Raw genomic sequence first — 24,929 nt, 5'->3', positions numbered from 1 at the left:
AGGCATTCTCTCAACAGGATGCATCTATTGAAATTCGCCATAGGGCCATGGCATCTTGTACTGAGTCAAGCACAATTCCATTACTCACAATGGAACCATACACTTCCCCAGATCATACTCAGGACACACAGCGAGGAGTGCACGTAGAGTCGGTTACAGTGCCTGCCATAGTTACGGCAGAAGAGCAGTCACATGCTTCAGAGGGAAAATCTGACTCTCCGCCATCTTTAATAGAGTCATTTTCTCCCCTCCCAGATCCAACACCTCTGGCTCCCTTATGGGATTCTCCACTCGCAGATTTATCTGGAGAAAGTGGAGGGCAACTCGGTCAATCTATCCCTGAAGCGATTCAGACATCTATTCCAAAAGATTTGATAGGTTTGACTGAGGATCGGGACTCGCGAATTCCCATTGCACCACCACTGACCTCTCTTGAAGAGGCTAGGGTGATTTTTAATGCAGGTACAGAAGAACAGCAACTGGAAGACTCCTCACGAGCAATTATATTGAGAGAAACACATGCACGTGAGATGAGTGAACCAAACACGAGTGAAATTCAGGTGAGAGCACACACAGACACTGATACTGTAAACCTGTTAGCTAAGATTGCTGCCCTAAAAGAAGAACTTACTAAAAGCCATGCTGAAGCTCAAGCATTCAAAGCACAAGTGGTTGAACGGTCTTCTTCTTCCACCTCTGTCAACAATCAGCTTGCAATCATAAGGAATGACATCTCAGATCTAAAGACCACTGTAATACCAAAGCTCAATTCTATTCAGGACACTCCAAATTTATCAGCTGATGACATATCCAACTTCTGCTCTCTACACACAAGAATGACTTTTCTTGAAGACCTCGTTGAGATGAATCATTCACTGGACTCCTCAAGATTTCTAAAGATAGAGACGGGCATGGAACATCTCAATGAAGGGATGAAGCACCTATATTACATGATCAAGAATTCTCATTGCCCTAATGAAGAACAAAGAGCTTATTTTGAAGGACCGTCTGGTGGAGGATCAGGCTCTGGAGGTGATGGAGGTTCCAAAGGAAAGTCAGTAGAGGATCCCTCAACTAAGGGGGAGAAGAAAGGGAGTAGTGCCAAAGGAAAGGAAAAAGATACCTCTGCTGGAAACAAAGGAAAGGCTGATGATGTCTACTACAGTGGAGAACAGGATGACTTTGACATTTTTGACATTCCCACTGAACCAGTTCAGGAAGATAAAGATGGGTTATTTGAAGCTGAAGACGAAAGTGATTTTGAAGATTGGGAAGAGGAAGATATAGTGGATCCTAGGTTTGAGAAAGAATTTCAGAAAGAACAGTCAGAGATGCTAAGAAAAGAAGCTGAACTCAAGAAGGTCTCTCAGATCATTGACAGGAGGAAAGACATACAAAGAACAGAAACTCTTCAAAAGCAACGTCTTCATGACATTAAGGCTCAAGAAAGGAGAAGAGATGTCAGACTAAAGATTGGTGAAAAATGGGATGAAGCTAGGAGAGTACTTGATATGCCTCAGCTGAGCACTAACAATGATAGGCAGTTCTTACATCTTCTTGACAAGCTGGAAATCTCAAATCCTAACAATGACATGTACATGAATGCTATCAAGACTGAAGTCTCAAGGATCACAGCTGCTTTTGATAGATCCCTAAATGAGATGAGCATTTTTGTATATTGTCAGAGTGAAGGATCTTTCAAGGTGTCACTTCATCTATTTGAGAATCGTTCTTTGTCAAAGCTTTGGGTTCTTTTAAACAAAGTCAAAAGAAGCTCAGAATTGAATGAAGTTCTTCGTGAAAGGCTTAAAGAGTTTGCCAGCAGGGCTAGTCCTCAAGTGGTCAACAATCCTCATCAGGTGAGATTCTTTAAGTCTGATTGTCTTCAAATCTGTCAGCTAGATGTACAATCTCTTAAAGACTACTCAGCTAAGCATCTGGTCTGGATGGAACATCATTTGAGAACTGCTGGATATTCATCCATGTTGAAGACTCAAGCTGCTGACTTGATTCAAGCTTATTGTGAAAAGAATGTTAAAAGGTACACTCAACTCAAGAATAAGCTGAAGTCAGTTGGAGTTCAACCAGTCAGACCAGCAAGCTTTACTTCAGAAAAGGATCGTGTCTTTGACAAGGAATTGCTTCAAGATTTAGAAGAAGGTGAAGTCAGAAGAGAAGACAACTGAAGTCAATTAGCTCAAAACTCAATGTAATATGATTAGAGCTTTATGAATCAAGATAGTCTAATGTAGTTATATGTTCAGGCTAGAGGAACATCTATCTTGTATTCACTTGTAAATTTCATTTGGAATCTGGAAAATGTTAAATATAATCCAGAACTTTTCTGCTATTTACTTTACATTACTGTTTATATCTTTTTCTTATTTGTTAGTTGAGTTATCCTCTAGGTATTTGTTGTTATTGTCTAACAAGCAAATAGGGGGAGATTGAAAGGCATATGTCATAGCCTACTCGTTTATTCGAGTATTTAACTCAACTCAAATAAGAATGTAATAAGTAAATAGTGGATCTATCATCAGAGAGATCTCACAAAGTAACATCTGTCAAAGAATAAAGAAACATTGTTCATCTGCAGACTTGAAGATTCACTGGAAGAAGTTCAAGAATTTGATCATGCCTCAGTGATATAAATCAAGATCGTGGATTTAATCAAGTGACAGAGATCTCGTCAGGGTATTATTTATTACAAGGATTCAATCAGAACAACAAAGTCAAGACATGAAGAAACGTCACGAAAGTTAGTCACTCATGAACCAGACAGTACATCGAGTGTCAGCATTGAAGTGGCGGAATTGATTCATAAGTCTCAGTGACTTTCAGAAGATTGTCAGAAGAATGGATGCTGCTCAGGGTTAGTATTAATTCTCTATTAATTAATTAAGTCATATAATTTAATTATGAAAATAATTTATATCTGCAAAGATTAATTTATTTGATTAATTAAATTAATTGATTAATTAATTCTGAATTAATATTAAGGTTTTTCAGAATTTTAATTGGTTAAAATCTGTTTTAATTCTAAAAAGATAACTGATTGTACTAGTATGACAATCGGTATGACAATTGATTGTCATACCGAAAGTCATGCTAATTCAGTTGATTGTCTTGATAGAATTATTATTTAGATTAAAATCACTTATTAATTCAGTAAGACAATTTCATTTGAACTAATATGACAATCGGTATGACAATCAATAGTCATACCGAAAGTCTTGCTAGTTCATTTTAATTGTCTTGCTAGCTCTAAAAGATTGTCACACCGAAAGTATTATTGGACAAATGATTGTCATACCAGTTCATTTGATCTCGGCTGTGTTGATTAAATAGAAGCAGAAGCATCCAATTTACTTACAACACAGAAAAGCAATCAAACAGAAGCCAAGAACAAAACAGAGAAAAAGCAGCCAAATATTTCATCTTATCTGCTAATTCAAGATTACAATTTCTAGCTTGTAAAGTTAAATCCAATCAACTAGAAATCACTCTCTTGTTCTTGTGTATCAATCTAGCGGATTAAAATCCCTAGAACTTAATCTCAAATCGCATTTAGCATTTGATCTTTTAATTACAAATATAGAAAAAGTTCATGTCGAATTTATTCTAGATTTGTAATAATTGATTTGAGATTAATCCCTTGTAACCGATACCGTAGTTGTAACACCTTTCAAGTTTAATAAAAGTTTTATTTAACTTGAATTTTGTTTCACAATTTTATTCCGCATTTTATTCGACGAAACAGTATTGTTTGCATTCAACCCCCCCTTCTACAAACAAATTGGGACCTAACACCTTCAATAAAACAGCTTCGCCAATTTGGAACATCCTTACGCGCTGGATCCGCATACTTCCTCTATCTATCTTGAGCAGCAAGCAACCTTTTCTGGATTATCTTGACTGTGTCATGCAACTGTTGTACCAATTCTGAGCCGAGAATCCTTCCTTCTCCTACTTCATCCCAACTTATTGGTGATCTATATTTTCGCCCGTACAAAACTTCGTATGGTGGCATGCCAATACTGGAATGATAGCTATTATTGAAAGAGAATTCAATCAACGGCAAGTGGTCTTCCCAACTTCCTGCAAAATCAATTGCACAACTGTGCAACATGTCTTCGATTGTTTGAATTATCCTTTCGCTCTGACCATCAGTCTGCGGGTGGTACGCCGTGCTCATATTCAACTTCGTGCCAAGACATTCTTGAAATTGCTTCCAAAATCTCGAGTTAAATCGGGGATCTCTGTCTGAAACTATTGATACGGGTACGCCATGCCTTAGTACGATTTCGCGCACATACAGATGAACCAATTTGTCCAGTGATGACTTCTCGTTAATTGGAAGGAAATGCGCTGACTTCGTAAGACGATCAACTATAACCCATATAGCGTCATGCCCGGATTTCGTTCGCGGTAGTCCTACTATAAAGTCCATAGCAATATTTTCCCATTTCCATTCTGGAATCTTTAGGGGCTGAATTAATCCGCTTGGTCGTTGATGTTCTGCCTTCACCTTCTGACAAGTATAACACTTCGCAACCCATTCTGCCACGTCCCGCTTCATATTTGGCCACCAAAAGTTCTGCTTTAAGTCCCGATACATCTTGGTGCTTCCCGGGTGGATTGAAAATTTTGAATTGTGGGCTTCATGTAGGATCTCATTCTTTAATTCAGGTACATGAGGAATCCAAATTCTGGAAGAAAAGCTTAGTATCCCTTGCTCATCCCTTTGAGTATTAATCTCCTCTCCAGTCAACTGATTCTTCTCTTTCTCCATTACTTCTTCTTGACATTTCTTTATCTTTTCCACTAGTGTTGGCTGAAAAGTCATTGCACGACAAACTTCTTCAACTTTTGCACAATCACAAAGTTCCAGTTCAAATCTCTTGATTTCTTCAGATAATTCCTTTGGTGTTGTCATCATATTCAGTCTCTCTTTCCTACTTAGAGCATCGGCCACAACATTCGCCTTTCCAGGATAGTAATTTATCGAGCAGTCATAGTCCTTGATCAATTCCAGCCATCTCCTCTTCCTCATATTGAACTCCTTCTGAGTGAAAATGTACTTTAAACTCTTATGATCTGTGTAGATTTCACACTTTTCTTCGTAGAGGTAATGTCTCCAAATCTTAAGTGCGAACACTATGGCGGCTAGTTCCAAGTCATACGTCGGGTACTTCAACTCATGCGGTTTCAACTGTCTTGATGCATACGCAATCACCTTACTATGTTGCATTAATACACAACCCAATCCCTTATGTGAAGCGTCGCTGAATATCACAAAGTTTCCTTGGTCATCTGGAAGCACTAATTACGGAGCTGTTACCAATATTTGCTTCAACTCTTGAAAGCTATCTTCATATTCTGCACTCCATTCAAACTTTTGATTTTTCCTGGTTAACTTGGTCAACGGCATGGCGATTTTTGAAAAATCCTTGACAAACCTTCTATAGTATCCTGCCAATCCTAGAAAACTTTGCACTTCAGTAGGAGTCTTTGGCCTCTCCCAACTCATAACTGCCTCAATCTTTGCCGGATCCACTTTAACTCTTTCATTTCCAATGTCATGCCCCAAAAATTGAACTTCCTTTAACCAAAACTCACATTTGGTAAACTTGGCATACACCTTCTTTTGACGAAGTATCTCTAATGCTATCCAGAGATGCTGCTTATGTTCTTCTTCCGACTTAGAATAAATAAGGATGTCATCAATGAATACCATTACAAACTTGTCCAAATACTTCTTAAATACTCGATTCATCAGATCCATAAATGCGGCCGGGGCGTTGGTCAACCCAAACGGCATTACTAGGAATTCATAATGCCCATATATGGTCCTAAATGCTGTCTTGGGAATATCTTCTTCTTTGATCTTTAATTGATGGTATCTTGATCTCAAGTCGATCTTTGAAAAGCATTTGGCTCCCTTCAGCTGGTCAAAAAGGTCATCTATTCTTGGTAGTGGGTAGCGGTTCTTGATCGTTACCTTATTCAACTCCCGATAATCTATGCATAGTCGCATACTCCCATCTTTCTTCTTTATAAACAGAACAGGTGTTCCCCATGGCGACGTACTTGGCCGTATCACTCCTTTGTCCAAAAATTCTTGTAACTGGCTCGCCAACTCTTTCATTTCTGCTGGTGCCATCCTATATGGGGCCTTTGAAACTGGTTTCGTGCCTGGAGCAAGGAGGTTGATCTCGAACTTGATTTGTCGATCTGATGGTAAGCCTGGTAGTTCGTCTGGAAACATATCGGGAAACTCGTTAACTACGGGTATATCTTCTATGCTGGGACTACCTTTTTTTGAATCCACTACATAAGCTAGGAACGACTCACAACCTTTTCTAAGTAGCTTCTTAGCCTGAATGATTGTAAGAAATAGTTGTTCTTGCCTCTGCCCCTTAAATACTACCTTCTCTCCACTCTTCGTCTTTAAATACACTTTCTTGGTCTAACAATTAATCTGAGCGTTATTCTCTCCTAACCAATCCATTCCTAAAATTATATCAAACTCCCCCAACTTGAAGAGTATCAAGTCGGCTGAAAACTTATATCCCGAAATATCAATCTCACACTTCGGACAGAATTGAGTCACATGAATCTTCTCTTGGTTCGCAATTACCACATTTACTACCTCGCTCATAATCATTTTATCAAATTGAAGCTTATCAATAAAAGTTTTTGATATGAAAGATCTTGTTGCTCCCGAATCAATCAATATTTTAGCTTTGACATTATTGAGTAAAAGTGTACCTGCTATCACCTCAGAATTCTGAACAGCATCCTTCATCTTTAGATCAAATGTCCTTGTTGTTGCTTGCGGGGTTGATGTAGGTGGTGGAGGTAATGCCAATACCTCAGCTAGCACGCTCGCACTGGTACTTGCCACATTCATTAAAGCTTTGACTGGTCCGGTTGCCTTGCACTCCCTAGCTATGAGTCCAGTCTTCCCACACTTGTAACACGTAACTCCTGGCTTCGGCATCTTGCACTCATTCGCCAAATATCCCTTCTGGTTACACCTATAGCAGGTCATGCTCAGTTTATTGCACACTCCAGGGTGCCTTCTTCCACAGTGCTTGCATTTGGGTCTCTGGAACCTGTTTTCTCCAACTTGGCCTTGGCTTGCCTGGTTGTTCCCCTTTGATTCTTGCCTTTTGCCCAAATTTCCCTTCTTTTGAAAATTTCCGCCCTTATGGAATCCGATCCTCTTTACATTCCGATCTTGTGAACTTCCGGCTTCAGACTTTTCTCCATACAATGGAACCTTCCTCTTCTTGTTATCCCTTTCCTTCCTTGACTGCATCCCATTATTCTCAATCAGAGCAGCTTTCTGTACTACTCCCGCATAAGTTTCAAGCTCAAACATAGCTACTCTATCTCTGATCCAAGGCTCCAATCCTTGCTGAAACTTCTTCACTTTTTCCTCCTCGGTGCTGGTATACTTTGTCACAAACCTTGGCAACTCAGTGAACTTCTTCTCATACTCCAGTACCGTCATGTTCCCTTGCTTGAACTCCAAAAATTTAAGCTCCATCTGATTCTGCATGTACTTAGGGTAGTACTTGTCCAGAAATAACTTCTTAAATCTCTCCCAAGAAACTTGTTGGGTTGCTTCCATAGCTTTTACCGATTCCCACCAATAGATGACTTCGCCCTTCAAGAAGTAAGTAGCATACGGCGTCTTCTGATCGTCTCCTAACTGTACCAACTCAAAAGCCCTTTCCATTTCCTCAATCCATGTGTTAGTTATTACTGGATCAGTGGTATCATGGTATGCAGGTGGATTCACATTCTGAAAAGCCTTGAAAGTGACAACTTGTCTAGGTGGTACGGGTGGTTCAGGTGGTTGGTGTGGTTCATGGTTATCTTGGTTTTCAATTCTTTGTTGAAGAGTTAGTTGTTGTTGAGCTATAACATTGGTTTGTTGTTGCAAAGCTTCCAGTATTCGAAAAATATTTGGGTCCGTGGTAGATGTGGTTATTGGGTTCTTCTTTTTGGGAGGCATGATCCTGAAATAAGAGTTATGTCAAAACAGATATGAATGATAAAATAATTTGAGGGTATCGCATGGCATTCTTGTTTACTTATGAGGTCAAGTTTCAAGTTAAGCAGATGGCGATGCATATAAAAACGTAAAATAACAGTTGAGAGCAAATGGAACAATAGAGCATAATTATTGAAGTTTAAAGGTCACAATATATAGGATTAGGACAAAGTCTGATTCTACGAACAACAGGCTTATTTAAAGGAAATAACGGAAATAACTGGGAATTCTACGAAGTCTGATAGTACAACAACATGAAAAGGTAAATGGAAAGAACTAAGGCTCCACTCCATCTGAACGGGGCTTGGTAGTCTTTTCCTCACGAAGCATCTTCACAATGCTCTGGAGCTCATCCGCCACCATCTGAATGACATACTGGCCGGTGCGGTCCCGGTGCACTGGCATCTCCTCAAGCTTAGTGTTGACGTACTAAACCAAGATCTCAAGTCTCGTAGTCATCTGCTCCTTGGGCTTCCCTTCGTAGTTTCGGCTGTTCGGGTACACGTTCTTCACTCGGTCTATCAGTCGGTCGTACTTTCCCTGAAGCATGTCAAACTCGCTCCTCAACTCAGCATACACGGAGAAAGCAATAGTGTCGTCCGACCCAGAGGGTGTCGAGGAATGCGCCCTTTGCTGACAACCAATAAGAGGAGTATTAATAATAAATTTACTTAACCTACTCTCTCGCGTATTATCTATAACCTATATATATACCCTATAACCTATTTGGGTTATCCAGGGACTCTAAACCGTAGCTCTGATACCAAAACCTGTCACACCCCCAACTTAACCAGCAAAATTAAATATAACTATTACATTATTTAAAAATAAATAAACATAACCAAATCCAAGATCTTACAGTTTAGGGTTTGGAACAGCCCAACACTACCATCTATTACAGCTGATTTTAAATATCGAGTCCTCACACAAAACTACTATCTCTTTTTCTACCTGAGCTCGCACATAAGCATCAGCATCACAGGTCTTACGGGCGGTCTGCTTGAATTTAACCATAGCTGCTAGCTGTAATATCAGGGTAAAGCAGGGAGTGAGCCAAATGCTCAACAAGTGCTAAACAGTATGATACAAAACATAAATCGAGATATACATTAAAGAATGACAATGGAAAGACATAACCAATGATAACGAGAGATAAAACTTTGGGTGATGGCATCATTTTGCTTGTATCAAAACAATTTCAAAACCATATCTTAATCAAAATCATTTTATGACGCTACGGATTACAGCCGGTGATCAGCCGCGAAGTAATCCCGAACCTCGCTGGGTTCTAGAACATTAATGGGAATCCCTAGGCAACTTTTAAGCCTAATATAAGTGTGGAAAGGACTCGCGTCTCAGTCCAGATCCACTATTCAAAGAAAACATTTATCCCCCTTTGGGACTGAAAACCCACATTTTATTTATTTTAAAAACTGATGCTGAATTATAACAAAATCTCTTTTAACAGTAAGCATTTTTATCAAGGGATTATAGACCAACTCGAAACACGGGAATTATGGTACTAAATCTCAGGGCCATGATCAACAAAACTTTACTCCATTAGGGTAACGGAAAAGTTTTCATATATAAAACTTGGACAAAAAATTTAGTGAGGCTATTGGATATTATGTAGGGGTAATGCCAAACTGGGTTTAAAGCAATGGTTTCTCGTCAAGGCACAAGTGCTGGATAACCAAGAAGATAAGCTTCATGAATACTAAGGGTATTAAGGTATGAAGAAATGATCTTTAACTCAGGTTATATCAGAATTGTCAAGCTTTAAGATAAGAAAGAGGGGTATCAATCAATGAGGAATTACTTTGATAAATATCTGGCTTTCAGGGTTCAAGGTAAGGTTCTATAGAGGTTCAAGTATCAGGATGAGATATCAATACTTAGGAATCATCAGCATGTTAATCAAGAGAATCAACCAAGAGTTATAACTTCCCTTTCTTTTATCATGGCATTAAAAATTACTTTAATATACTATCATGATAAGACTTTTGAACTACTTGCAATACGTACTCGAGGGTCCATGGCATTTTTATATGATTCAAAGATAAACATAAGATACGCTTGATTTAAATATATCAAAATGACTCAGGATAGTTGCATCGATATATATGAACTATTTACAGTGAATACGAAAGACAAGTTGAATCACTTGCCTTGAGAAAGGCTGGTCTGGTCTGACTGGTAGGAGCAACTGGAAGCTTCACTCGACCTTTATGGCAATTTTTCCCTCGTCTCGAGATCCTACATAAATAATAATAATCCTCGTTATAATATATTCTCACCAACTTAACCTATTCACATCCCGAAATTAAACACAAATGGCACTTAGGCCTATATGCACTTAATTTGTATTCACCTTCAAAATATACTTGCACACAAAGCCACATATACTCACATATCATATTTTAATACCAAATATTACCATATACACCATAATGCAACACTAGGCTTGGATGATCTCGATTCACAACTTAAGTCACTTGGTCGCTAAACTAGACAAAGTCTTCAAATTTTGGCTTCCTAACTCGGTGCCTTTACTAAACTAATCCTATACCTATTGACCCTCACTTGAGCCTTTTGCTCTACTGACCTTATACTATCTTGCAACTATGGTGGTCAACCTAAATCTCACTCCTAAGTGTTCTAAAACTATGTGATAAGTGAAAGTGCTCAATGGTGCAAATTTCAGAATGACATCTATCATTTCTTGAGTGCATTAGACACCCTTAAACTATAGGTTTTAATTCAAAACTTTTACACAAGACTCTCCTGACCTTAGGACATCCCCCAAACTTGATGTGGCTCAAAGGCCTGGCTTGGGCCTTCTTGGGCCTAAGCTTAAAGTCCATGGTTCCCCTGTTTTTCTGGGCAGAAAACGCCCTGACTTGAATTAACTTGTGACACATGGTTCTAACTTATATCCTATGAAATACGGTTGGAAAAACTTCTCTGACACTCCCTCTAACTAAGGCCCAACAGGGCCTAATGAGGGCCTACCCAAGACATGGTCAAATCTCCATATTTCTAAGTTGCAACAAAACTGTCCCCTGCTGGACAGATTTTGTTATTCTACTTGTGCACCTAACCAAACGACATGCAAACCTCCAACCAACACCTAAAACCTTTTTTATACTCCCAATACTAACTTCTAGTGGCTTGGTCCTCAAAGTGCACATCAATGACATGGTCAAAACTTACTCTAAGCCTCAGGGTACTAAACTGATTTTCTGCAGAAACTATAACTCTCCTTTCTCCAAGGTTTTGACTTGACAAACTCAACCACCAATCAACCCAATACCCAAAACAAGACTTAAACATGGTGATCTACTGAACTAACTCCCTTACACTCAAAATAATCTTGGTGGAGATCATCCTTACCTAAGGTGCAATCATGGCAAAACACAAGAAACCACATTTCACAACTCACAAATCATCAAGTTTTTGAAAATAACAAGTTATGTTTTTTTATAAAATATACCCGAATTATTACCATGCATCAAGGAACACTAATCAATATTAACACCTTATTCCTACTGAAACTAAAGCTTACTAACAAAATCTTTCCAAATGATCAAAATCTTATAACATTCTAAGAGAAATCCACATGCATGCATGTCTTCGAGTTTTACCAACCAAAACAACATGTTTTCTAAATATATTTCACCATGAAATTGACATGCAAACCTAGCATAAGCTATATCTAGATGATCACTTAGCATGCAAAGAGTTTCATCAAATTTTCACTACAAGATTCATGCCATTATCACATAAACATACAAAGATTGAACAAAGCAACATGAATGATCTCAAGGACCATTCATTCGGCTCCCTTAAGGTCATGGCCGAATGAAATGGAAGGGAAATGGCCATTCAACATCAAGAGTTTCCTTCTCAAGACTTGGCACTTCACCATTCCTTGTAGTCCTCTCAAAAACAACCTTAAATCCATAAGAATCAAGGTTGTACTTTGTGTTTAAACTAAAACCTTGACATGCAACCTTAAAACTTAAACTTTTTACTCAAAACTCCTTGAAATATATGTGATCATGATATGGGAAGTAGTATTTACTTGTATAGAAGGTGAGAGCTTATTGAGGAATGAAGAAAATGGGGAGGGGGTGATTCTCGGCTAAAACCCGAGAGTGAGAGAGAGGAGGGCCGAGAGTGAGAGAGGGAGGAGGGAGGGAGGAGAAAGTGTGGTGTGAGTGGAGTGAATGATCATGCCATTTGCTTGTTTTATGGTTTTTGATTTGACAAAATGTGAGTGGGAATGAGAATTGACAAGACTAACCTTCCAATTATACTTTGATCATTTTGCATGCAAGGGCAAAGAAGGAATTTGTCTAGTAAAATAAGAGTTAGTGGGGTTGGAATTGTCTCTTTAGCCCTTTAAATTGAATAGAAAAGGATTTGCATGCAAGGGCAACCATGTAATTTGATAATTATGACAACTAAAATTTATAAAGATTTATTTTTATAAAATAAAATACATGTTCAAAAATTATAAAATTTATACCACAAAATAACTTGGATTTTTAGAAATTTTATAAAACCACTTTTGAAATTTGTGAACAAAATAACTTTTAAAAAGAAATTTATTCAAGGTTTAAAATATTCCTTATAAATCAAAAATAAAAGAAATAAATAAACTTTTGCTTTGAAAAATCATATACCACATAACGCAAATTTAAGACGCAGAAATTCTCATTCACACGAGCATACAATAGTTGAATATATTGGCATCCGGTTTTAAAATTGCACCAAATTTACAAATAGTATTACACGAAAAATGCCGGTTGTAACAGTTGATGCACTCATCCGTTGATGGATGTTATCCGTTGAAGCTTTAGAGACATCCGTTGAAGCTTTGTTTCTCATCCGTTGAAGGCCTTTAATTTATCAGTTGATACTACTTCATTTATACAAAATTAAAAGGCATGAAATATTTATAATTAGCCCTCCTATTTGCATATCCACTAGTAGTCAACATGACTTATAATTTCCCACAACATCTAAGAATTATAACTTGAATACAGAAACTGAAATGTACTACAATACTAAACTTATTTCTAAGTAAAGCTACTCCATCAACGGATAGCCAGAATGGTCTTATCCGTTGAGGCTACAAACACTAGATTTCTACATAAGTGTTTTGTTTAACTTATCATCAAACTAATACACATATTCCTGACAATCTATAAATAGAATAAAAGCATAAAAAGAAAAGGAAAGTGATTGATAAACAGAAGCAAGGCATAGAAAGAGAAGAAAAGTGGTTGATAAGTAAAACTGTTAGATGAGTACAAGTAAAGTGGAAATCGTCGATGATAAGGCAAGTACTTCTGAACCTTTATTTAAAGATATATTGCAAATATTTTTGAACTGTTTCATAACATGTCGTTATTATTCAAAATAACTCCTGTTTTATATTGCAAGTGCTTTAAACTATTTAACCTTGAACCTTGATTCTTCTTGATTTTGAGCCATAAGCCTTGTTCTTCACAAACCATTGATTGTTGAATTCCCCGATATGATCCAAAAACATACGATACTACTCCACAAATACATATCTACCACATACTGATTCTTTCCTTAATTATAAGCCAAACTTTTTGAATCTCTTGTTATACCTTCATGGTGTTATGAATCACCCTATGCTTCAAGATAAATGTTATTTATGTTTCAGCTTATTGATTCACATTAGATATCATATTGAATGGTTTTAGAATTGGATGGTTTTATAAATGTGGACCAGATTCATGGTCAGACCAGATTCGTGGTCATAATAGGCCAATGTGTGCCTTGGATCTAGTATATAGAGCAAAGCTGGGAGCCTTTCTCGGGGTTAGTGCGTGACTGATCAGCAGCCTAACCTTGGTTTTTAAAATGAAAAGTGAATATCCAATTCTAATCATTGCTTATTCAGAAACTTGATTCTTTTGAATCATTTCAGTTGGTAATTGTTTAACCTCAATTGCTGCTATTATTACTTGCTGAGCTAGTAAGCTCACTCTTGCAAAAAAAATTATGTTTTCAACAGTGGAAGAAGAAAGTGTTGGTAATGAGGATTCTCTATCCAGTGTGCATGCTAGGATTTCCGTTTAAGTTGGATCGAGCTAGCAGGAGCTTTATATTATAGATGGTGGTGTAAGATTGTAAGTACGATATCATTAACAATTGTAAGTAGAACTAGTTGGGTTTTGGTTCAATGTAATAAAAGTTAAGGTTGTGGCTTGTTTTCATACTTTAACCTGTTGTGATCCATGGTTGTGTACAGAAGGGTCATTGCATATAATATTTTATATACAGGGTTAAATATTGTGGTGTGTGTTGTGAGCCCCAAACTTCTGACCCGGGTTTGGAGGGCGCCACAAAAACGGAGAGTTACCCACTAATCATGCATACACATACATGAACCTATGCTAGCATGGCAAGTTCTAAACCTAAAGATCCACCATCGCTTCACAGGAGATTAACAGACTATCTTATATGTTCGCGACGCACATAAGATGAATAAGCACAACCTGTGCTAGATATCATACAATCATCAAACACTAAGGTATTCAACAACTAACTAAAGAAATCCATAGTAAATCCGTTATGACCCCATGATTATGATTAGCCCATGATAGAACTCATCATCATCATGGGTTTATATGAAAACATGATAATACACATAATATAAACTAATAAAAATACTTATTAAAACCAGAGTATATCACAAGAGTAATAAGGTTCAAAGTAAAGAAAACTACCATCCACTGATACAACGAATAAAAAAATCACAAGAAAATGTATGCTTCCTCTTCTTCATTGCGATGTGCTAAAACGGTCTTCTTCCTTCTCTCCTTGCTCTTTGCTTGATACCCCCTTATGTGAAACGTCTCTAAGAACTACTTATAGAGAAGCCCATAAGAACCAGCCGTCTCAGAAGTCCATCAGAATAAGGATTATAAAATTCAGTATTAAAATTTTCGTACCTGAGCGGCCGCCCCAGATTCCTGAGCGGGCGCCCAAGCTACCAGGCGGCCGCCCTAGCATCCTGAGCGGGCGCCCAAGCACCTTTTGAAAAATTCTGAATTCTGCTCCTGATTTTGCCACGTTCTGCCCCCAACTTTCCACAACCAATGCCACACACTTCCCTAGGCTTATTTCTGATGAATTCTTCCTACATACGCAAGTTATACCATGAAATGCAAAAACACTAGAAAAACGCATCAAATACACAAAATACCTGATTTCAAGACATCAATTCAAGTCATTATAAGACGTTCTAAGTGGTATAAAATGCCACTTATCACACCCCCAAACTTAAATCGATGCTTGTCCTCAAGCGTCACAGACTCAAAAACAAAACAAAAACATGCATGAATGCAATCTACATGAAATGCAGTGATCCCCCTCACAATGACTAAACAAACCAACTCATGATATCTCAACAAATGCAATTAGGCGAATAAAGATCAACTAGAATCGTGGGTCCCCTTCCTTGCCTGCTTCAATCAATCGTATTTATGTGCGGATGCTTAACAGATATGCTTCGAAACTAGATCAATTATCATAACTCGATTATCCTCAAGGCAATCACATGATTATACAAAGAATAAATTATAGGCACAAAATGACTTATAACACTTCAAGATCACTGGAGCTTATTACAGAATTATGCTTTTATTCAACACAACAACAAATGCTTATTTGACTGTGCAATGAGTGAGGTCCACAAAAGACTTATGCAATGGCATCCATTTAGCAAGCGTTAGGTTAGCGGATCCCAGACTATAAAAGCCTTAGGTCACTAGGCACAAAGTCCCCTAAGAACTTAATAACTCAAATACCAAAGAGCCCACTCGTGATCAATTATGCATTAACTCTTTTTTTTCTTTCCCATTTTTCATTTTTTCTTTTTTTCTATTTTTTCAAATTTCTGAGCAAGTGTGTTTCGCTCCATCTTGCTCAACCCTAGACTACTCACATAAAAATACAAGCCGGCTACTAGCCATTTGACGCCTAGCCACAATTAGCAATGAATTCCAATTTTTACTCCAATTTTTTTCTTTTCTTGCCTTTTATCATTAAGGGCCTATCATAAATTCTAAGCATATTCAATAGATTAACCTCAAAAACCATCAAACCATGACAACCATCTAGTCCTTAAGCATACTCTAAGACTTAGTGAAATAACAAGTGTTTCTAGCATGCATGTCAACCTACAAGACTCAATCATCATCCTAACGCTATCACTACACTTGCATCAATATAACAAATCAATCGGTAAAGCAACGCAAAAGGGATCATGGTATATGCATGAGCTAAATGACATGATAAATAAAGCTATAAAATAAATAAATAAAACTATTATATGGCAAAAATATGCAACTATATGAACTAAACTATCATGAATATGCAACTACATGACACACACACAAAAATATTACTTAACTACCACCCCCAAACTTAAAATCTTCACTGTTCCCAGTGAAGGTAGTAGAAATGAACACAGGGTATACCTACTTGGAGAAATCATCATCATCACCATCAAAGGGTGGAGTGTCGAGAGGCGGATAAGCAGAGTCCTCACCAAAAATGGGCCACTGGATGTCAGCTCCAAGGCCTCTGAAAGTGCAAGGGTGAGCTCTTGAGCGAACCTACTATGCGACTCATACATCGCATCCATCCTCCTCGACAGCCTCCTATACTGGGCATCAGCCATCCCATCACCTTTCTGGGCTCTAGAAGAGCTTGCCTCATCACGAACCTGACTGAGCCTAGCCATGGTAGCACCAGCTGCTGGATGTCCTCCTGGAAGATGATATCCCAAACCATGCTCCTTGGGCTCTCCACCCATCCACTCCTGCATCGCATTCAGAGTCACTGAGTCAATATGAGCGGCCATCATCTGTAGCTGCTCATGAGAAGGACAATGAACTCCCACTGCTCTGCACAGCTTCGTGACAGTAGATGCATAAGGGATGTTGCTGTGTTCCCCCCTCAAAAACTTCAAAATCTCTTGGTAGATGAACTCACCAAGGTCCACATAATACTCCTCATTCAAGATCCCCCATAACAACCTTGCTCTCTCGACTGTAACCTCATGTGCATGCGAAGTAGGCAAAATATTAGCACAAATAAAGGCATTCCATGCACGGGCATACCTATTCATCGCAACCGCCGGAAAAGAACGACACTCGTTAGATCCCGTCTTGAACTTCCACACCATGCCCGACTGACAGAGGTTAGCCACAATCAAATCCAAATCAAAATCCTCGGGGGTCTTCTCATTCCAATTCTCCTCCATGGGCTTCCATTGTCTCTGCCCAATAATACGGCGAATCGCCTCAGGCTGATAATACACAGTAAGCCCACGAACAACAGTAAACCCATTCTTTTCAGCCTTGGCGTTCACATAAAACTCGCGAACAACACTCATTGGAACCGCCTCCGGTGACTCACAAAAAGAAATCCACCCTTTCTCCGCAATCATCGGTAACAACTCACCATCTCTCCCAGATGGTAAAAATCCCCTCTCCTTCAAAATCGGCTTAGTTAGAAGCCTAGTATACTCCTCCTTAGCAGCCCTATCCATCAAACGGGTTCTCGCAGCAGTTCCCCTCGAAGAATCAGCAGTTGGCACGGTGTTGCTGCTATCAATAGTTCTTGATCTCTTGGGTGCCATTGAAACTGAGAAAAAGTGTTTAAGAGTTATGTTTTGAGTGTAGGAGAGAGTTTTAAAGTTGAAAGTATATGGGAGTGTATATGAAGGAGTTGTGTGTATATATAGGGTAATATTTAGGGTTAGAATTAGAGTAAAAGTGGGGTTTTTGGGAGAGAAAATGTGAGTTTGTGGGAGAGGAATCGTGGGTCTTTATGTTTTTTTGGTTTTTCTGATTTTTTCTTGTTTTTTTGTAAGGCAAAAAAATTTCTGACAGTAGGGTCCTGAGGGGCCGCCCAGGATTTCCAGGCGGGCGCCCCAAACTCCGAGCGGCCGCTCAGGGTTTCCAGGCGGGCGCCCCAGGGTTTCTTGGAAAAAAAAACTTTTTTTCTGCCCAATTTTTTTGATTTTTTTGGGTTTTTTGGATATGGTACTAACTTCTAAAGGTTCCTAAAGGTTAAAGTCTTGGGTTGCCTCCCAAGAAGTGCTTCTTTTACGCCATTAGCTTGAGGTAGAGGAGTTCGATCAAGTTGACAATAAAACGGCACTAACCACTTCCCGGTTTTTCGTGTCCCCATAGTAATGCTTCAATATCTGACCATTAACCTTGAATGATTGGCCTGGCTCATTCTCAAAAATCTCCACCGCTCCATGTGGAAACACATTTTTAACGATAAAAGGTCCAGACCACCTTGATTTCAACTTTCCAGGAAAAAGTCAGAGACGAGAGTTGAATAAAAGAACTTGTTGCCCCGGCACGAATGACTTAGGAGATAGCTTCCTGTCGTGCCATCTTTTTACTTTTTCCTTGTACATTTTGTTGTTCTCGTACGCTTGAAGTCAAAATTCATCAAGTTCATTTAACTGAAGCATTCGCTTCTTCCCATCTGCATCTAGATTAAGGTTCAACTTCTTCAACGCCCAATAAGCCTTATGCTCAAGCTCCGCAGGTAAATGATATCCCTTCCCATAGGCAAGTTGAAATGGGGAAATCCCAAGTGGAGTCTTGTATGCTGTTCTATAAGCCCAAACAGCTTCATCGAGCTTTAAAGACCAATCTTTCCTTGACGGACAAATAACTTTCTCTAGAATGCGCTTGATCTCTCTATTAGACACTTCAGCTTGACCATTCGTTTGCGGATGATAGCAGTAGCAACACGATGATTCACATTGTAGCAATGCATCATAGAAGTGAACTTACGATTACAGAAATACGACCCCTCATCACTTATGATTACCCGTGGCATTCCAAACCTTGTGAATATCTGCTTATGGAGAAAACTCAACACTACCTTTGCGTCTTTCATCGGTAGAGCCTTCACTTCTACCCATTTCGAGACATAATCGACTGCCGACAAGATGTACTGATTATTGCAGGACGAGACAAATGGTCCCATGAAATTGATTCCCCAAACATCAAAGACCTCGACTTCAAGCATCACATTTAAAGGCATCTCATCCTTTCTAGTAAGATTCCCCACTCTTTGGCAATGATCACACCTTAAAATGAACTGATGTGCATCCTTAAACAACGTAGGCCAGAAAAAACCTGCTTGTAAAATACGAGCTACCATCTTTTCACCACCATAATGTCCACCATAAACTGTGGAATGGCAGTCTCGTAATATCCCCTCTGTCTCACCGAATGGGATACATCTCCTGATGATCTGGTCAGCTCCCTATCTAAACAAATATGGTTCATCCCACATGTACCACTTCACCTCATACAGAAACTTCTTCTTTTGAGTTGCATTCATATTATGAGGCATTATATTGCTGACAAGATAATTCACAATATCTGCGAACCATGGCTCTTCCTCCTGAACTGCGAACAACTGCTCATCCGAAAAAGATTCATTGATCAATGTCTTATCATGTGAAATCGAACCGGGATTCTCCAATCTAGAGAGATGGTCAGCTACTTGATTCTCAGTACCTTTTCGATCCTTGATCTCTAACTCAAATTCCTGTAGCAAGAGCACCCAACAAATAAGTCTAGGCTTCGAATCCTTCTTTGAGACCAAATATGAATGGCAGCATGATCAGTGAATACTGTCACCTTTGTCCCAAGCAGATAAGATCGAATTTTTTTGAAACCAAAGACTATAGCCAAGAGCTCCTTCTCAGTAGTGGTGTAGTTCATTTGAGCTCCATTTAGAGTCTTACTAGCATAGTAGACCACATGAAAAAGATTATTCTTGCGCTACCCAAGAACTGCTCCCACTGCATAATCACTCGCATCACACATCATCTCAAAATGTTCTGTCCAATCAGGTGCCATAATAACTGGTGCAGTTATTAAACTCTTCTTGAGAGTCTCGAATGCCACCAAGCATTCATCATCAAATTTAAAATACACATCTTTCTCGAGCAAGTTGCACAATGGTTTAGATATCTTCGAGAAGTCCTTGATGAAACGCCGATAGAAACCCGCATGACCAAGAAAACTACGGATTCCTTTCACAGAAATAGGTGGTGGAAGATTTTCAATGACTCCCACCTTGGCTTTGTCCACCTCAAGACCCTTGCTAGAGACTTTATGCCGAAGAATAATTCCTTCACGCACCATAAAGTGACATTTTTCCCAATTGAGCACCAAATTAGTTTCCACACACCTTTTGAGCACCGAACGAAGATTATTCAAACCTTCGTCAAACGAATGTCCAAAGACGGAGAAGTCGTCCATGAACACTTCGACATTGTTTCCAATCATATCAGAGAATGTAGCCATCATGCATCTCTGAAAAGTGGCAGGTGCACCACATAAGCCAAACGAAACTCTGCAAAAAGCAAATGTGCCAAATGGACAAGTGAAGGTAGTCTTTTCTTGATCTTCTGGTGCAATGTAAATATGATTATACACCGAATAGCCATCCAGAAGACAATAATACTCATGACCAGCCAACCTGTCAAGCATCTGATTAATAAATGGAAGAGGGAAGTGATCCTTCCTCGTGGCTTTGTTCAACTTTCTGTAATCCATGCACACCCTCCATCCTGTGACTGTTCGAGTGGGGATGAACTCGTTCTTCTCATTTGCTACCACAGTTATACCTCAATTCTTAGGTACACATTGCACAGGGCTCACCCAAGAACTGTCAGAAATAGGATATATGATTCCTGCATCTATCCACTTCAGAATTTCTTTCGTCACCACTTCTTTCATGATAGGATTAAGTCTTCGCTGTTGCTCAACAGTTGTCTTACTACATTCCTCTAGCAGAATTTTATGCATACAGTACGAAGGGTTGGTCCCTTTTATATGTGCTATAGTCCATCCGATGGCGGATTTGAATTCTCTCAAGATCCTTAAGAGCTTGTTCTCCTCACTACCTGAAAGGTCAGATGCAATAATAACAGTCAAAGTAGATGCATCACCTAAAAAAGCATACCTCAAGTGTTCAAGCAATGGTTTAAGCTCCAAAGTAGGTGCTTCCTCAATAGATGATTTGAGCTTTCCGTCAGCATTCTTGAGATCAGTGTTACCAAGAGATTGAAATGGCATGTCTAGCTTACACCTCCAAGGAGAAGCATTTAGATATTGTAGTTACTCATTGCCATCCTCATCGTCACTGTCAAATTGCCCACTAAAGCTTTCTCTAAGGCATCAGATATTAGCATGTGATCAAGTTCTGAAGTTATCGCAGAATCAATAAAATCCACCTTTAAGCACTCCTCGTCTTCTGTAGGGAATTTCATCGCCTTGAATATATTGAATGTCACATCCTGATCCTTCACCCTCATAGTAAGTTCACATTTCTGCACATCTATCAAGGTACGACCTATAGCCAAGAAAGGTCTTCCCAAGATTATTGGAATCTTCTTATCTTCCTTGAAATCTAAAATGACAAAGTCTACAGGGAAGAAGAGCTTATCCACCTTTACTAACACGTCCTCCACGATGCCTCATGGGTATGTAATAGAATGATCAGCCAATTGTAGAGACATGTAGGTGGGCTTTGGATAAGGCAAATTCAATTTTTTGAAGATTGACAATGGCATCAGATTGATGCTTGCTCCCAAATCGCACATGCATTTGTCGAAAGACAACTTGTCGATGGTACAATGAATGGTGAAGCTACCTGGATCTTTAAGCTTTGGAGGTATTTTTTGTTGCAGCACAACACTGCACTCTTCCGTTAGAGCAATGGTATCAAGGTCATCCAGTTTCACCTTCCTTGAAAGAATACTCTTTATGAATTTTGCATAACTAGGCATTTGCTCTAGAGCCTCAGCGAAAGGTATGTTGATGTGAAGTTTCTTAAACACCTCCAGAAACTTACTGAACTGCTTATCCAATTTTTGTTGATACAATCTCTTAGGGAAAGATGGTGGAGTATAGAGCTGTTTCTCCCCTGTATTACCCTCAGGTAGAGTGTGTTCAACAGTAGTCTTCCTTTGTTCCGCCGATTTCTCCTTTTGATTCTCTTCTTCATCAACAACTTCAGCTTCTCCATCTTTCGCTTTTTCAGCATCATCAACTTTTTCCAGACCTTAAGGTGACAGCCTTTACTTGCTCCTTAGCTTCCTTCCTGCCTGGCACTTCAGTATCACTGGGAAATATGTCAGTTTGATAATTGAGCACAACATTGGCTAATTGACCAATTTGATTTTTGAAGGTCTTGATAGAAACAGCCTGACTTTTGCACAACAGCTTGAGCTCCTTGAAATCAGCACTAGAAGGTGGAGCAACACCTCCTTGTTGAGGATATGATTGCCTTTGAGCATAATGCTGTGGTTGCTGGAATCCAGGTGGATTAAACTGCTTACTGATAGGCTGTTGATATGGTTGCTGAACAGCATTCTGATTATTGCTCTAGCTGAAATTGGGATGATTTCTGTTGTTAGGATGATAAGTAGCTAGCACAGGCTGCTGCGGTCGCTGATAATTGTTCACACACTGAACAGATTCATTCACAAGAGAACACTGATCCGTAACATGAGAGCCTCCACAAAGCTCACAGACCATAGCTATCTGATTGACTCTGTAGTTGGCTAAAGAATTGACCTTCAAAGACAGCGCTTGGAGCTGCGCTGCAATAGCTATAGCTGCATCGACTTCCAGAATACCTGCTACCTTCCCAGGCATCATCCTTTGAGTTAGATTTTGATGCTCATTTACAGCCATAGTTTCAATAAGATTATAAGCCTCAGTATAGCTTTTTTCCCAAAAGGCGCCTCCAGCTGCTGCATCGAGTCAGGCATCTCCAGCTGCATTGGGCCCCCAAACCATTATAGAAACCAGTGATAACATCCAGTCAGGCATATCATGATGTGGACACTTTCTCAACATCTCCTTGTAGCGCTCCCAAGCTTCGCACAAAGATTCTGTTGATTGCTGCGCAAACTGAGTAAGAGCACTCCTCATAGTTGCAGTCTTCGCCATTGAATAGAACTTCACCAGAAACTTTTACGCAAGATCTTGCCAAGTAGTTATGGACTAGCTGTCAGAATGTAACCAGTCCTTAGCTTAATCCCACAGAGAGAATGGGAAAAGCCTCAGGTTGATAGCCTCATCAGTCACACCATTATATTTGAAAGTACTACAGATCTCGACAAAATTCCTGATATGCATGTTGGGGTCTTCAGTCACAGCACCTCCGAAAGAAACAGAATTCTGCCCCATCTAAATAGTGCCCGGCTTGATTTCAAAAGTATTAGCCTGAATACCCGGATGAAGGATGCTTGACTAAATGTCATCAATTTTAGGCCGAGAAAAGTCCATAAGAGCTGGATCTGCTGCTGGAACTACACGATCACCCATGATTATTGGTTCTTTCTGCTCACTCTCTTTATCCGAATCTTCAAAATCTATCTGCTCCGGAATATCAAGAACTGAGTCTGTCTCCTCAGCTGTATCTAAAGTTCTCTTGCGAGTGCGAGAACGTGTTTGCATAAACGCTCGCTAGAGTACCTGAAACACAATCGGAAATAATAAGTAACACATCTTAATCAATGAGTCCTAATGACCACTGATGGCAAGTACATAAACTAAACAAATACGCCGAGCCCCGGCAGCGGCGCCAAAAACTTGTTAGGGCAAAAACACGCGCTAATAATTCACGCAAGTATACGCGTTCGCAAGTAATATATAATAAATTCTAGTTCGTTCCCACAGAGACTCAGACTAATTATGTTCAATTAATACTTACTCACCAATGTATGATTACTTCTCAATGTCAAGACAATAACACTTAAATTTGATTAACTAATTATTAACTACAATTAACTACGAGAATTAAAAACTTAATTGACACTTGAATTAAAAATATTAAACACACATGAGATCATAACTTCATTACTCCTTCATTCAATAGTTATCGTTATTACCCTTAGCATGTAACAGTGATGATATTAATCGAACAACACGGAACTGATAAAAGCCAACTTTCGTTGTACTAATACCATTCTACCAAACATTCACAATCAAGATAAAAGTTGAATAGGCATCAACTATGTTGAGACCCTATATGTCTACAGAATTTGACAACATAATGATTTAAGCACAAGTTGTTCTTTATGATTACACAGGGCAAGTAAAACGGTTAGAGTTACCCACTAATCATGCATACACATACATGAACCTATGCTAGCATGGCAAGTTCTAAACCTCAAGATCTACAGAAGCTTCACAGGAGATTAACAGACTATCTTATATGTTCGCGACGCACATAAGACGAATAAGCACAACCTATGCCAGATATCATACAATCATCACACACTAAGGTATTAAACAACTAACTAAAGAAATCCATAGTGAATCCGTTATGACCCCATGATCACGATTAGCCCATTATAGAACTCATCGTCACCATGGGTTCATATGAAAACAATATAATACACACAATATAAACTAATAAAAATACTTATTAAAACCAAAGTATGTCACAAGAGTAATAAGGTTCAAAGTAAAGAAAACTAGTATCCACTGATATAACGAATAAAAGAATTATAAGAAAACGTATGTTTGCTCTTCTTCATTGTGATGTGCTAAAACGGTCTTCTTCCTTTTCTCCTTGCTCCTTGCTTGATACCACCCTTATGTGAAACGTCTCTGGGAACTACTTATAGAGAAGCCCACAAGAACCAGCCGTCTCAGAAGTCCATCAGAATAAGGATTATAAAATTCAGTATTAAAATATGCGTCCCTGAACGGCCCCCCAGATTCCTGAGCGGGCGCCCAAGCTCCCAGGCGGT

General features: G+C 39.1%; 1 non-coding gene across 1 annotated transcript; it reads left to right on the top strand.

The window, feature by feature from the left end:
- Positions 1–22,996: 22,996 nt before the first annotated feature.
- On the top strand, positions 22,997–23,103 carry LOC141698905 (small nucleolar RNA R71). The gene has a single exon (XR_012565402.1). It is a non-coding gene; the product is annotated as a small nucleolar RNA R71 (small nucleolar RNA).
- Positions 23,104–24,929: the final 1,826 nt, after the last annotated feature.

Source organism: Apium graveolens, chromosome 11, assembly GCF_009905375.1.
Source record: "Apium graveolens cultivar Ventura chromosome 11, ASM990537v1, whole genome shotgun sequence".
In the NCBI taxonomy this organism is placed as follows: Eukaryota; Viridiplantae; Streptophyta; class Magnoliopsida; order Apiales; family Apiaceae; genus Apium; species Apium graveolens.
Note: the sequence above shows the minus strand (reverse complement) of the source record. Positions and strands in the feature narration are given on the sequence as shown.